This window comes from Saccostrea cucullata, unplaced genomic scaffold (assembly GCF_032062105.1).
Source record: "Saccostrea cucullata isolate Sc308-1 unplaced genomic scaffold, CSIRO_AGI_Scuc_v1 ctg7952, whole genome shotgun sequence".
NCBI classification, from domain to species: domain Eukaryota; kingdom Metazoa; phylum Mollusca; class Bivalvia; order Ostreida; family Ostreidae; genus Saccostrea; species Saccostrea cuccullata.
In genome coordinates this window covers 17,566-28,240 of record NW_026926876.1, presented here as the reverse complement: position 1 = coordinate 28,240, position 10,675 = coordinate 17,566, and the positions used below count along the sequence as shown (strand labels likewise).

At 34.2% G+C, this 10,675-nt stretch overlaps 1 long non-coding RNA gene across 1 annotated transcript; it reads left to right on the top strand.

The window, feature by feature from the left end:
* Positions 1-350: 350 nt before the first annotated feature.
* On the top strand, positions 351-2,665 carry LOC134272809 (uncharacterized). The gene is made up of 2 exons (XR_009993296.1): positions 351-570; positions 1,734-2,665. It is a non-coding gene; the product is annotated as an uncharacterized LOC134272809 (long non-coding RNA).
* Positions 2,666-10,675: the final 8,010 nt, after the last annotated feature.

Genomic DNA, 10,675 nt, shown 5'->3' with positions numbered 1-10,675 from the left:
TCACCGTTCGTTCAGCGTTCAGGTGGGAAAGTAGAACGTTTCAGGGACTGTATCAGTTTTCATCCTTGTAAAATGCATATGAAGAAAAAATGAAAGAAGTATTGTTAAATGACTTAATTTTGTTGAAGTTAACATGTCATTGACTGTTTCAAGGTATGAAGAATCCCTTGAATTCATTTCCACCACACAATGTATCATTTCATAGATAAAAGTGCTCAAGAATTTTTTGTCCACACAATTAAATCCCCACTATAAAGTAGTATTTTCTCCTTCAAAAATTGATTGCAGAAAGAATTGTAATTTTACAAAATCAGAACAAGTCAAGTATTTTATTCCAGCATTCAGTAAATTTTCAGACTTAAATTGATTGCACAGAACCTGCTTTTCATACTTGTGGACGTAGTTATTATACATGTAAGTTTGTTTATTGCAGAAACGTGTGACATTCCTGGAGAATGAGAATGAGTTACTTAAGTCCGGAGACAAAGGATTGGCGGATCTAAAGGAACGGACAACTTATGTTTCTCAGCAGTTAGTTTCTGTTGTATCAACTGCAGAACAAAATCTTAAGTGAGTTTGATATAAATTTTTAGCTCACATGAGCTGAAAGTAGGGGTGAAATGATACACCTCCTCCACGGTTCAATACGTACCGTAAAATTTGGTCTCAGTTTGGTTATTTTCGATACGGTACATTTTGATGAAAGGAAAAAAATTCAACTGTTGTTTTATGCTTTCTTTTACTTAATTTAGTCAAATAATTTATGTGCAAATGGATAGAAGCAATCAATTTAATTGATTTGACTGTTAAAAATTATTTTACAAACTGTAAGTCCACAAAAAATTACGATTTTGAACTAGTCATATGGAGGAGCATGTTTATACCTTATGCCAAACCCAACTGAATAACGATCCCGACTGAAAAACGAACTGAACTGAAAATAGAGATTTTGTACCATGTATCGAAACGAGAAAAATTACTGCGTTGAATAGATACCGTGGTGAACCATTTCACTCCTAGCTGAAAGCTCAAGTAGATCTTTCTGATTGCATTTTATCAGAGTTCCATTTGTTTGTTTTTTAGTCTGTCTGTCAACTTTTCATGTTTTAGACTTCTTGTCAAGAACCTTTAGAACAGTTTCAATCAATTGCTTCAAAGCATCCTTGTGTGGACAAAGTTCATCTCTGTTCAAATGAAAAGCTATTTCCTCTATCAAGGGAAGATAATTAATAGTTAGTCAAGATTTGTTAATGATATTCCAAACATTTTTTTAAAGAGTTAATTCAAAAGTTTTCTTTTAAAAGTAGTATATTGTGTTTTAATAAAAACATCTATCTGCTAGCATGTATAAAAAGGGACATAACTCAATTTTCACTGTTAATTTGGAAAATAAGAAAATGGTTTATAACAAATTGTTGTTTGAAATCAGTTACCAGTAAAATACAAATGTCATTGAGTTTTCAACATTGAAATTTCCAGGAATCATATTAGGCAATAGAATTATAATGATCAGCCCTGAAAATTACAGATTTCTTTCCCCTTTTAATCTCACAAACTCCTCTATTTTTGGAACATGAGAATATTCTAGTTCACGCATCATTAGACCAAGATGATAGATAAATTTAATTCAACTCTCAGAGTCTGAAAAGTGAAAAAAGAGCATGAAAACTAAGTTCCGCAGTAATTTTCTTACAGTTTGACTTATTTTAATTCACATATTTTTATATTTACAGGCAGATGTTGTCAGGAGTGGAGAATTTACGAGTCATGTCTCAAGTGTTAAAATCTATTGACAAAGTCACAGAGGCAGAGGGAGCGTCAGGTGAAAGTTCACAACCAAAGAAGAGCAGCTGACACACTGAGTGGGTCAGAGGTCATGTGTCAGAAGTCATATGTTAGAGGTCTTAGTTCAGAAGAAGAGAGTTTTTCCTTGTAATTGGATAAAGAATCCATGATATAAATGAATGAGTTTTCTATGTATGCATCCTCACAATGCTAGGAGTCCTGAGTTAACACTTTGCCTTGGAACCCCTGGCGAATTTCATTAGATAAATTAGGGCTTGCTTCTCACATTGAGAAGCACCAATCAAATTAAAGCTTTCATAATTAGTTCGATAATTTAACAGAAAGGATTCAGTCGACACCTCAAATGCATGTGTCACAAGTTGTTTATCGTAGAATGGCTTAATGTCCTTGGTTGAGAGATAAGAAAAGCAATCAAGATTTGTAATTTTTTTGAAAGCTGTGGCTACAGCCAGTCCATGAACTATTTATTGATGTTGTCCAGGGTTCCACGGCAACATGTTGACTCAGGACCCCCACCATTACGAGGATGGTATTTATCAGAAGTGAAATCTTTTTCAAATATTGATAATAAATGTGTTCTGCAAAAAAATTGTATTTTGTAGAATGCCCTTAAATTTATACAAAATTTTGCTACAAATTAAAATTTTTGTAATTAGAAATAGAAGTGTTGCTCTCAATAATTGATGAATTTATAAGGTGAGGCAGACTTTGCAACATTACATACTTGTGACTGGAACAATGTAGGACAATATTGATGAATGTTCAATGTTTTATCATATTTGTAATACAGTTTTTATTTTATATTGTGACAACTGTATTTTATAAGAATTGTATACTTTAAGTAAAATATGCGTTGTTATTTTTCTCTTTACATTATTTGAGAGTACAAGTCTTTTCAGTTTATGAATAACTGATACATCTTATTACCGGTATTCATAAATGACCATTTATTCAAAAGGGATGAAGGATGCGGTAAAAACATTCGTTTCAAAATTTTGCGAATGACCACTACTTTGTTTAAATTTTCCTATTGGTGATTTACTTTTAAGAAAAATATTTTTGCAAATTTAATGAACTCGCAAATTTGTTAAAAAGTTATCTACAGCAAAAATTTCCAGATTTATGGTATGTTTATCAGTGAGAAAAGAGAGGTCTTTTCTGCATTTTCTTGTTGACAAACTATGCAGTTTTATCTAAGTTTAACTTTCATTACTAGTTCATATATTATTTGTTTCTCAGTGTCCAAAAAGTATTGGGACCTCTACTGGACAAAGACGTGTGCATATAAATTTTATTACTGAGAATTTATATAATACATAGTTGTGTCTGTTACAACTACAGAGGGTTCTTAATGCCTTTTTAATTGAGGAAGGACATATTATATGTGTTTGTAAGTGAATAAGAAAGTGTATTCAATGTCAAGTATCCAAAGGAAATATATCTTAACAGTGATACATGTATTATTGTCACTAAATCTAAACTGTTTACACCCAGTTGTGTAAAGGGTCTACATATATGTTTTGTCAAGTGTCATTTACCTTCATACATTTCTTTGAAAAGTCCTTTAAATTGCTCTATTTTACTATATAAAATCAAAGTGACTAAATTTAGTTATTTTATGGACCGAAGTGTATAATTTACTAACATTTACTAATTATTAAAGTAACATGATATAAAAGTTAAAAGATCTTTTTAAAAAGAAGGGGGAGGGGTCTGGGTTTTTTTCCCATCATAAATTAAGGAAAGACGTCAATTTTTGGAAGTACATGTAGTTAAAAATACATGGGTGCACAAGACGGTACAGTTTGAAAAAGACACCCCTTTTCCAAACATAACCTTTTAGTATTAAAATTTTTATGGAAAGGCTCCTCACCTCTTTTTTGCTGCAACAGTTACTTGGTGAAAAAAATGCAGATCAAATATGTTGGTACCTAAAGTGAGGCCTTTTCACAAGAAATACAAATGTGAAATTTAAAACCCTAGCACCACCTGTTCGAATGTTTTTAAAGGTAGGACAAACTCCGGGGTCAAGATCAAATGGTCAAGATTGTTGGTTTCTAAAAATAGGCTTTGTCTCAAAGATTACATATGGGAAGTATGAAAGCACTGACTCTTACCGTTCACAAGTTATGGTCAAGGTTAAAGTTTTAAAAAGTAGGTTAAATGTCAAGGTCAAATGGTGAACGTTGTTGATATCTAGTAAAAGGTCTTATCACAAGGATTACATATGTAAAGTATGAAAGCTCCAGCCCTTACTGTTCAAAAGATATGGCCAAGGTTAAAGTTTGTAAAAAGTAGGTCAAACTCCAAGGTCAAAGTTGTTGATATCCAATGAACTGTCTTTTCACAAAGATTACAAATAAAAAGTATGAAAGCCCTAGCCCTTGCCATTCAAAAGTTATAGCCAAAGTTTAAGTTTTTCGTAAGTACTGAAATCTCCAAGGTCAAATGGTCAAAATTGTTGATTTCAAATGAAAGGCCTTGCCACAAAACCTTGATATTTGAATTATGAAATCCGTAGTATCTACTGTTTAAAAAAAAGGGTCAAAGTAAAAGTTTAGATTTTTTGTTTAAAACTGGGTCAAACTCTAAGGTCAAAGTTCTTGATATCAAATGAAAGGTCTTATCACAGGGATTAAAAATGTGAAGTATGAAAACCCTAGTCCTAACCCTTCAAAAATTATGGTCAAGGTTGTATTTTAAAGTAAGTCAGACTCCAAGCTCAAGGTCAAAGGGTAAAAGTTTTTGGTATCCAATGACGCGTCTTTTCACAAGGATTACATATGTGAAGTATGAAAACCCTAGCCCTTACCGTTCAAAAGTTATGCCCAAAGTTAAAGTTTTTTTCATAAGTACGGAACTCTCCAAAGTCAAGGTCAAATGTAAACGTTGTTGGTACTAAATAAAAGGTCTTTCCACAAAATATTTATGTATGAAATATAAAACTCCTGGTATCTACTGTTCAAAAGATATGGCCAAAGTAAAAGTGAAGAATTTTTGTGTAAAGGTGGGTCAAACTCCAAGGTCAAAAGGTCAAATTTGGTGGTACCCAAAGAAGGGTCTTGTCACAAGGAATACACATGTGAAATATGAAAGTCATAGCTCCACTAAATGAAAAATGGGCAAGGTGAAGGTTTTTGCGGACAGACAGACAGGCAGACGGACGGAGATGACAAAAACTATATACTCCCGAAACTTCGTTTACGGGGGCATAATCAGGGTAACCAGTTGTTAGGAATGAACAAAAATTTGGTCATGAAAGACGTTGGAACCTTTTCTTTTTAATCAAGACTAGTTAATGGTCGTATAGTCTTAATAGGTATTGACACGCTTATCAGGCGCGGATCCAGGAATTTTTCCAGGGGGGTGGGGGGTCCATCCCAGTCAAAAATAAAATCCAACTCCGAAATTTGTTGACAAGCATAAAAAAAACCTACACCTGCGCCCAAACGTGACATTTGACTTCTAATGCTTTATACCTATTACTTTTCATACCAACTTTACAAAGGTCTGCGTTTTCTAGGGGGGTCTCCTATTTCTAGGAGGGGTCCAAGGTCACTTTTAACTTGGTTTAGTGTATCAATTTAATATCTCTGCAAATTCCAGGGGTGGGGGGGGGGTCCTGCCCCCCCCCTCTAGATCCGCGCATGCTTATTAAAATCATTCGTATTCTGATGCACGCTCGAATGTATATACTGTAATTATGTTCCCCAAACGAAGTTGGGGAACATATTGTTTTTACTCTGTTTCTTATTATTATGTTCCCCAAACGAAGTTGGGGAACATATTGTTTTTACTCTGTTTCTTATTATGTTCCCCAAACGAAGTTGGGGAACATATTGTTTTTACTCTGTTTCTTATTATTATTATTATTATTATGTTCCCCAAACGAAGTTGGGGAACATATTGTTTTTACTCTGTTTCTTATTATTATTATTATTTTTCTTCTTCCTGGGAAAATTTTGTCCACGAGTGATCTTGTAAACTACACATCTGACTAAGGTAAAATGTTTTTAGGATCAATAGACATTTTATGTAGATTTGCCGATCGAAGGTCATTTTGCGCACACGTGCTTGCAAGAGCGCGCACGTGCAACACGAAAAATGACCAATATAATGGATATTGCTGTAATTTTTCTTTTTCTTGATGAATTTTTTTGAAACTCATAATGTAAGGATACATTAGTAGTATAGACAAGATGGCATGGTCAAAATAGCAAGATCTCACGCGCATGCACGTGTGCTTCGCTCTGATTGGCTGAAACTAAAGTCTCAATATCTTTCTTGTTTCTTGTCATAATCTTTTGAAATTTTCAACATAGTCCTACATTATGAAGATCTACAGCATGATATATACAAATTTTCATAAAAGCATGCGCATGCACGCGTGCTGCAATCTGATTGGCTGAAACTTTAAATGGCTATATCTCCTTTGTATTTTGACGAAATGCTTTGAAATTTAAAACATAGTCATACACTGGGATATCCTAAAATATGATATAGAAAAAAATCATGAAATCACGTGCATGCACGTGTGCTGCAATCTGATTGGCTAAAACTTCATATGGCTATATCTCCTTTGTTTTTTGACGAAATGTTTCAAATTTTAAAATATAGTCATTCATTTAGATATCCTTCAATACGATTAAGATAAAAATTTATAAAATCACACGCATGCAAGTGTGCTGTAATCTGATTGGCTGAAACTTCAAATGGCTATAACTCCCTTGTTTTTCAACCAAACAGGATTGGATTTAGAACATAGATAAATATAAGGGACTCCTACAAAAAGGTGTAGTCATTATGCACGTGCTTGCGCGTGCATGCACGTGAAATGAGTAAAATTAAAAATACACTCGAATGAGTGTATTTTTTAATACCTTTGGATTAAATGCTTTGATATTAAGTATATTAAAATTTGAGATAGTGTAGACAAGATAATATGGTCGTTATGCACATGAACATGCGTGCAATGCCTATTTTTAAATATATTTTGTATTTTTCTGGGAAGACCTTGATTAAGTCTAAATTCCATAAAGTATTTCTTATCTAATAGAGATTACAGGGAGTATGGCATCAAAAGGGAGTTGGGGAGCGTTTGGGGAACATCTGTAATGGTCCCCGTTACAATTAGCACTAGTTATTATTATTATTATTCTTTTTTCTTCTTATTTCTTCTCCGGTACTTTTTTGTCCGGAAGTGTTCTCAGAAACTGTTCACCAAACTAAGTTAAAACCTTTTTAGGGTTAGTAGGCATGTTGTGTAGATGTGCCGAACGAAGGTCATTTTGCGCGCATTCGCATGCACGTGCGGGCGCGTGCAATGAGTAAACTGACTGATATATTTAATATGGTTGTAACTTTTATATTTTTTGATAAAATGTTTTGAAACTCATTATATAAAGATATATAAGTTGTGTAGATAAGATGACATGGTGAAATTTGCATGAACTCACGCGCATGCACGTGCGCTTTGCTCTGATTGGCTGAAACTAAAGTCTTAATATCTTTTTTGTTTTAAGATGGAATGCTTTGAAATTTTTAACATAGACATGTATTAGGATGTACTACAATATGATGTATAAAAATTTTCATGAAATCACGCGCATGCACGTGCGCTGCAATCTGATTGGCTGAAACTTTAAATGACTATAACTCCCTTGATTTTCAACCAAACAGCATGGGATTTAGAACATAGATAGACATAAAGGACTCCTACAAGATGGTATGGTCGCCATTCACATGCATGCATGTGCGTGCACGTGCGCTTTGCTCTGATTGGCTGAAACAAAAATCTCAATATCTTTTCTGTACTTTTACAAGATGCTTTGAAATTTAAAACATAGGCATACTTTAAGATGTCCTACAATAAGATATATAATAATTGTCATGAAAACACGCGCATGCACGTGCGCTGCAATCTGATTGGCTTAAACTTTAAATGACTATAACTCCCTTGTTTTTCAACCAAACAGGATGGGATTAAGAACATAGACATACATAATGGACTCCTTCAAGAAGGTATGGTCATCATGCACGTGCATATGAGTAAAATAGTGTAGACAGGATGATATCGTCATTACGCTCATGCAATCACATGGGCACGCCTGCATTGCTTAAATTTGAAATACTTGGTATACTTTTGGTAAACGTTGTTTACGTCTTAAATGCATAGATTTTGCCTTCTTTAATGAAACTTACAGGGAATATGGCACGAGAAGGGAGTTGGGGAGCGTTTGGGGAACATCTGTAACGGTTCCCGTTACAATTAGCACTAGTTATTATTATTATTATTCTTTTTTCTTCTTATTTCTTCTCCGGTACTTTTTTGTCCGGAAGTGTTCTCAGAAACTGTTCACCAAACTAAGTTAAAACCTTTTTAGGGTTAGTAGGCATGTTGTGTAGATGTGCCGAACGAAGGTCATTTTGCGCGCATTCGCATGCACGTGCGGGCGCGTGCAATGAGTAAACTGACTGATATATTTAATATGGTTGTAACTTTTACATTTTTTGATAAAATGTTTTGAAACTCATTATATAAAGATATATAAGTTGTATACATAAGATGACATGGTCAAATTTGCATGAACTCACGCGCATGCACGTGGGCTTTGCTCTGATTGGCTGAAACAGAAATCTTAATATCTTTTTTGTTTTATGATGAAATGCTTTGAAACTTATATCATAGACATGTATTAGGATGTACTACAATATGATATATAAAATTTTTCATGAAATCATGCGCATGCACGTGCGCTGCAATCTGATTGGTTGAAACTTTAAATGACTATAACTCCCTTGGTTTTCAACCAAACAGTATGGGATTTAGAACATAGATAGACATAAAGGACTCCTACAAGATGGTATGGTACTATTCACATGCATGTGCGTGCACGTGCACCTTGCTCTGATTGGCTGAAACAAAAATCTCAATATTTTTTGTTTTACAAAATGCTTTGAAATTTAAAACATAGGCATACTTTAAGATGTCCTACAATATGATATATAATAATTGTCATGGAAACATGCGCATGCACGTGCGCTGCAATCTGATTGGCTTAAACTTTAAATGGCTATAACTCCCTTGTTTTTCAACCAAACAGGATGGGATTAAGAACATAGACAGACATAATGGACTCCTACAAGAAGGTATGGTCATCATGCACGTGCATATGAGTAAAATAGTGTAGACAAGATGATATCGTCATTACGCTCATGCAATCACATGCGCACGCCTGCATTGCTTAAATTTGAAATACTTGGTATAGTTTTGGGAAAACGTTGTTGCCGTCTTAAATGCATAGATTTTGCCTTCTTTAATGAAACTTACAGGGAATATGGCACGAGAAGGGAGTTGGGGAGCGTTTGGGGAACATCTGTAACGGTTCCCGTTACAATTAGCACTAGTTATTATTATTATTATTCCTGGGAAAATTTTGTCCTTGAGTGATCTTGTAAACTACACATCCGACTAAGGTAAAATGTTTTTAGGGTCAATAGACATGTAATGTAGATTTGCCGAACAAAGGTCATTTTGCGCGCACGTGCTTGCAAGAGCGCGCACGTGCAACATGTAAAATGACCGATTTAATTGATATAGGCGTAACTTTTTTAATTTTTGATGGAATGCTTTGAAACTCATAATGTATGGATATATTAGTAATATAGACAATATGACATGGTCAAAATAGCAAGATCTCACGCGCATGCATGTGCGCTTTGCTCTGATTGGCTGAAACTAAAGTCTCAATATCTTTCTTGTTTTTTGCTGAAATTTTGAACATAGCCATGCATAAGGATATCCTACAACATGATGTTTAGAAATTATCATGAAAACACGTGCATGCACGTGCGCTGCAATCTGATTGGCTGAAACTTTAAAATGCTATAACTCCCTTGGTTTTCAACCAAACAGGATGGGATTTGGAATATAGATATATAAAATGAACTTCTACAAAAAGGTATGGTCACCATGCACATGCATACATGTGCGTGTACGTGCGCTGCAATCTGATTGGCTGAAACTTTAAACAGTTTTAACTCCTTTGGTTTTCAACCAAACGGGATGGGTATTTAGAACATAGATAGATGTAATGAACTTCTACAAGAAGGTATGTTTATCATGCTCATGTATGCACGTGCGTGCACGTGAAATGGGTAAAATAAAAAATACACTTGAATGAGCGAATTTTTTAATACTTATGGATTAAATACTTTAATATTTAGTATATTAAAATATATAGATTGTGTAGACAAGATGATATGGTCATTACGTACATGTATTCACATGCAATGCTAAAATTTGAATGAGCATGGTACATTTCTGGGTAAACATTGTTAAAATCTCAAATACAGAGAGTTTGTGTTATTAAATGAAGCTAACAGGGAATATGGCACCAAAAGGGAGTTGGGGAGCGTTTGGGGAACATCTGTAACGGTCCCCGTTACAATTAGCACTAGTTACTATCTTACTTTTGTGATAGGGGCACGTAAATCCACGCACCAAATCGTAAAAAGCTGTTAAATCAGTTTGTCAAAAAATATCAAGATTAATGACCTTCAATTGTAACTTTTTTTCTTTAAGGTTCATTGATACTGTGGTAAGAGATATAACTCCTAATGACGTCAACTCACAATGTCAACTGTGTAAAACTTGGCTGTTTCTAGAAAGCTACTAGTAGTAGTATGTCGAAAAGGGGAAAAAAAATCAGATTCCTTGTTCTTGTTTGTCATTATATAAGAAAGTTTTAAGAAAGGGCACATTAAAACTTATCTTTTAAAAGCACGTGTGTATTTATAAATGGAATTTGGAGAGATATCTTGATATTTTATTTTTCCTGCAATATTTCATGCGTTTTAGACAAAAAAA